Raw genomic sequence first — 6000 nt, 5'->3', positions numbered from 1 at the left:
TCTTTTTCTTCATGTGGTGTAATGTAGAAGTTGGGAAAAATTAAGTAATGTATTCTACAAGCGGAGCTCGAGATAACTGTTATTTCCTGCAGAGAGAAGTCCTGGCTGGATGAAGTGATGGCGGTCTGTGCTGGATGAAAGATGAAGGACTTCACCTAGAGACGTCACTGGTGAGTCAGTGTATTACCTATACTGACACTATACACAGTATACTGTATACAGAGCTCCTGTGTATAATTTCACTAGTGATCACTGTATTATCTGTACACAGACACTGCATACTAAGTACAGATCTCCTGTGTATAATGGCACTTATGGTGATAGTATGGTGCTTTTTTTTTTTTAAATTACTGATCAGAATTGTAGTATTCAGTCATTTGTGGTGGTAATATGTGGTCTGGACATGGTGTAGCGGTATTTGTTCCTTGTATGTGATATTCGATCACTGTGGTGGTAATATGTCATCTGGTCATGGTGTAGCGGTATTTGTTCTTTGTATGTGATATTATTGGTCATTTTAAAAATTGAAAAATAAATAAAAATATACCTAAATTGTATTGCATATTTTAACAAATATTTAATAGGTTACAGTAGAGTAGGGCCCGGCCAAAAGTGTCTACCGTGTTATGGTGGCAGCTTAAAAAATCATTTGGCCAAAGCAAAAGCTGCCGGCTATATGTGTGATCTGGTGATGGGAACTGTTAATGTGTGATTGGTGAGAAGTGGAGTTTTTCCAAGAGAGAGCGGTGGGACTGTGGTCAGTTTGTGGGGTGGAGCCTAGAGGCGGGGCTGGGGTGGAGCCTGGGGGGAGTCTCAAGGGGGCCCCGAAAATGTTGCCAGTATGGGGCCCCGAAATTTCTAGTGGCAGCCCTGTTGCTGCCGCTTCGTCAGAAGCAGGGATAGCGTTAGGCAGGGAATATAAACCCCCAAACTGCTTGTGCTGTACTGATTTCCACTGTCCAACACCACCTTTTCCTTACAGGGACAGTGGAGGCTAGATTTCTGTGCATCAGCTCTGTAGGCTTATTAGGCTGCCTTATAAGGCTCCCTGATAGCTGCATTGCTGTGTGTACGCCGCTGTGCAAACCAACTGCTTTTTTCAAAGCACAAATCCTGTTGTTCCTTCCTTTCTGCACAGCTATCTTGTTTGTTTGTTTGTGCAGCAGTCCTTTTTATTGCTGCCTGCCATACTTTTCTGAGATTACTGTAGAGAGATAGTAATTGTAGTACAGTCCCTTTTTTTTTTTTTTACATATCTTCAAGCCACTTTCTGCCCATGAAACTGTGTAGTGTGAAACAGTGGGCCTGTATTTGTATGCACTGTTCCACACCTAAAAAAGGAGATTTATATTGCCAATCAGTGCATCTGTGCCAGTCCAGGCTATGGTATCGCTCTGTCATTTTGTGCCACTGAAACAATACTGTAAAACAGTGGGCCAGTTTTATTCACTAGTCTCCCATCACAAAAAAAAGAAGGGGAGATTAATATTGGCAAATCTGTGCCAGTCCAGTCTGTGGTATCGGTCTGTCATTTTGTGCCACTGAAACAATACTGTAAAACAGTGGGCCAGATTTATTCACTAGTCTCCCATCAAAAAAAAAAAGAATGGGAGATTAATATTGGCAAATCTGTGCCAGTCCAGTCTGTGGTATCGGTCTGTTATTTTGTGCCACTGAAACAATACTGTAAAACAGTGGGCCAGATTTATTCACTAGTCTCCCCTCACCAAAAAAAAGAAGGGGAGATTAATATTGGCAAATCTGTGCATCTGTGCCAGTCCAGTCTGTGGTATCGGTCTGTCATTTTGTGCCACTGAAACAGACAGACCGATACCACAGACTGGACTGGCACAGATGCAAAGATTTGCCAATATTAATCTCCCCTTCTTTTTTTGTGATCCATCACAAAAAAAAGAAGGGGAGATTAACAGTGGGCTAGATTTATTCACTAGTCTCCCATCACAAAAAAAGAAAGGGAGATTAATATTGGCAAGTCTGTGCATCTGTGCCAGTCCAGTCTGTGGTATCGGTCTGTCATTTTGTGCCACTGAAACAATACTGTAAAACAGTGGGCCAGATTTATTCACTAGTCTCCCATCAAAAAAAAAAAGAATGGGAGATTAATATTGGCAAATCTGTGCCAGTCCAGTCTGTGGTATCGGTCTGTTATTTTGTGCCACTGAAACAATACTGTAAAACAGTGGGCCAGATTTATTCACTAGTCTCCCCTCACCAAAAAAAAGAAGGGGAGATTAATATTGGCAAATCTGTGCATCTGTGCCAGTCCAGTCTGTGGTATCGGTCTGTCATTTTGTGCCACTGAAACAGACAGACCGATACCACAGACTGGACTGGCACAGATGCAAAGATTTGCCAATATTAATCTCCCCTTCTTTTTTTGTGATCCATCACAAAAAAAAGAAGGGGAGATTAACAGTGGGCTAGATTTATTCACTAGTCTCCCATCACAAAAAAAGAAAGGGAGATTAATATTGGCAAGTCTGTGCATCTGTGCCAGTCCAGTCTGTGGTATCGGTCTGTCATTTTGTGCCACTGAAACAATACTGTAAAACAGTGGGCCAGATTTATTCACTAGTCTCCCATCAAAAAAAAAAAAGAAGGGGAGATTAATATTGGCAAATCTGTGCATCTGTGCCAGTCCAGTCTGTGGTATCGGTCTGTCATTTTGTGCCACTGAAACAATACTGTAAAACAGTGGGCCAGATTTATTCACTAGTCTCCCATCAAAAAAAAAAAGAATGGGAGATTAATATTGGCAAATCTGTGCCAGTCCAGTCTGTGGTATCGGTCTGTTATTTTGTGCCACTGAAACAATACTGTAAAACAGTGGGCCAGATTTATTCACTAGTCTCCCCTCACCAAAAAAAAGAAGGGGAGATTAATATTGGCAAATCTGTGCATCTGTGCCAGTCCAGTCTGTGGTATCGGTCTGTCATTTTGTGCCACTGAAACAGACAGACCGATACCACAGACTGGACTGGCACAGATGCAAAGATTTGCCAATATTAATCTCCCCTTCTTTTTTTGTGATGGGAGACTAGTGAATAAATCTGGCCCACTGTTTTACAGTATGTAAAACAGTGGGCCAGATTTATTCACTAGTCTCCCATCACAAAAAAAAGAAGGGGAGATTAACAGTGGGCTAGATTTATTCACTAGTCTCCCATCACAAAAAAAGAAAGGGAGATTAATATTGGCAAGTCTGTGCATCTGTGCCAGTCCAGTCTGTGGTATCGGTCTGTCATTTTGTGCCACTGAAACAATACTGTAAAACAGTGGGCCAGATTTATTCACTAGTCTCCCATCAAAAAAAAAAAAAGAAGGGGAGATTAATATTGGCAAATCTGTGCATCTGTGCCAGTCCAGTCTGTGGTATCGGTCTGTCATTTTGTGCCACTGAAACAATACTGTAAAACAGTGGGCCAGATTTATTCACTAGTCTCCCATCAAAAAAAAAGAAGGGGAGATTAATATTGGCAAATCTGTGCCATTCCAGTCTGTGGTATCGGTGTGTCATTTTGTGCCACTGAAACAATACCTTAAAACAGTGGGCCAGATTTATTCACTAGTCTCCCATCAAAAAAAAAAAAGAATGGGAGATTAATATTGGCAAATCTGTGCCAGTCCAGTCTGTGGTATCGGTCTGTCATTTTGTGCCACTGAAACAATACTGTAAAACAGTGGGCCAGATTCATTCACTAGTCTCCCATCACAAAAAAAGAAGGGGAGATTAATATTGGCAAATCTGTGCCAGTCCAGGCTGTGGTATCGCTCTGTCATTTTGTGCCACTGAAACAATACTGTAAAACAGTGGGCCAGATTTATTCACTAGTCTCCCATCACCAAAAAAAAGAAGGGGAGATTAATATTGGCAAATCTGTGCCAGTCCAGGCTGTGGTATCGCTCTGTCATTTTGTGCCACTGAAACAATACTGTAAAACAGTGGGCCAGATTTATTCACTAGTCTCCCATCACCAAAAAAAAGAAGGGGAGATTAATATTGGCAAATCTGTGCCAGTCCAGTCTGTGGTATCGGTCTGTCATTTTGTGCCACTGAAACAATACTGTAATACAGTGGTCCAGATTTATTCACTAGTCTTCCATATAAAAAAAAGAAGGGGAGATTTTTATTTCCAGTGTGTGCATCTGTGTCAGTCCTGTTAGTGGCATATCTGTCAGCCACTGTCTGCCACTGAAGCTGTGTACTGTAATACAGTGGGCCTGATTTTCCCTGCAGTCTCACACACCTATAAAGGGAGATTTAAATTCACAACAAGTTTGCGTCCACCTTGTAACTGGTTTTACAGTACCAAATACCGTTTGTTAGTTTGGTAACATATTTCCAAGAATGAGGAAGTTTGGTGGAAGAGGTCGTGGCCGTGGGCGGTCATTGCCAGCTCGTAATGATGGTAGTGGTGGTGGAGCATCAGGTGGTCGTGGGAAAAGCAATATAGCACCTAAGTCTCGAGTTGGTCAGCCACCGTCATCGTCTGGCTACACAAGGCCTCGAACACTCCCTTTTCTGGGAGTAGGAAAACCGCTTTTAAAGCCGGAGCAGCAGGAACAAGTTTTGGCTTTCCTTGCTGACTCTGCCTCTAGCTCTTTTGCCTCCTCTTCGGAAAGTGCAAAATGTAAAAGCAGCGCGTCGTCAGTGGATGTTCCCGGTCAGGGACAAGTCGCTTCTTTGTGTTCTTCACCCAGAACAACAGAGAAGGCGACACAACGGGTTACTCCATGGAGCTCTTTACACATACCGTTCCTGGGTTAGAAAGGGAAATTGTTAACAGGCCATGCCCATTACAAGATGAATCGGACATGGAGTGCACAGATGCACAGCCACAGCCAGATTCTTATGCTGTTCCTTTGACTCAGATCATAACATTGCCCTCGCAGTGTACTGATCCAGAATCTGACCCAGATGAGACTATGGAGCCCCGTCACGAACGCTATAGCACCGGCTTACATGGTGACACAGAGGAAGGTGCACAGGACATAGAAGAGGAGGTCATAGATGACCCAGTTGTTGACCCCGATTGGCAGCCATTGGGTGAACAGGGTGCAGCCGGCAGTAGCTCTGAAGCGGAGGAGGAGGAGCCGCAGCAGGCATCAACATCGCAACAGGTTCCATCTGGCAGGCCTGTATCTGGCCAAAAACGTGTGGCAAAACCAAAAACAGTTGTAGGACAGCGTGGCCATCCGGTTAAAGTAGCTCAGTCTGCAATGCCTGAAAAGGTATCCGATAGTAGGAAGAGTGCAGTCTGGCATTTTTTTAACCAAGATCCAAATGATCAGTGCAAAGTCATCTGTAAGAAATGCTCAAGGACCTTCAGCAGAGGTCAGAATGTTAAAAATCTAAATACAAGTTGCATGCGTAGACATTTAACCACCATGCACTTGCAAGCCTGGACTAACTACCAAACGTCCCTTAACGTTGTTGCACCCTCTCACAATGAAGCTAGTCAGCAACGCAACATCCCTTCCCTCACTGTAAGCACACCGTTTACCACACCACCTGCAGCAAATGTGGAGGTTTCGTCGCAAGGCCAAAGCAGTCAGGGAATCACCAGGTTCTTGGTAGGAAACACTGTATGTAGGCCAACAGTAAGAATACCATCACCAACCCTCTCTGTCTGCCATATCCACCGGCACCCCCGCTAGTTCCACCATATGCAGCTCTCCAGTCCAGCTCACCCTACAAGAGACTCTCGTTAGGAAAAGGAAGTACTCATCCTCTCATCTGCGTACACAGGGTTTGAACGCCCACATTGCTAGACTAATCTCGTTAGAGATGATGTCCTACCGGTTAGTTGAAAGCAAAGCTTTCAAAGCCCTGATGGACTACGCTGTACCACGCTACGAGCTACCCAGTCGACACTTCTTTTCGAGAAAAGCCATCCCAGCCCTCCCCCAGCATCTAAAAGACCGCATTGTCCTTGCCCTCAGGCAATCTGTGAGTAGAAAGGTGCACCTGACAACAGA

The sequence above is a fragment of the Ranitomeya imitator genome, chromosome 4, assembly GCF_032444005.1.
Source record: "Ranitomeya imitator isolate aRanImi1 chromosome 4, aRanImi1.pri, whole genome shotgun sequence".
Classification (NCBI taxonomy): domain Eukaryota; kingdom Metazoa; phylum Chordata; class Amphibia; order Anura; family Dendrobatidae; genus Ranitomeya; species Ranitomeya imitator.
Note: the sequence above shows the minus strand (reverse complement) of the source record.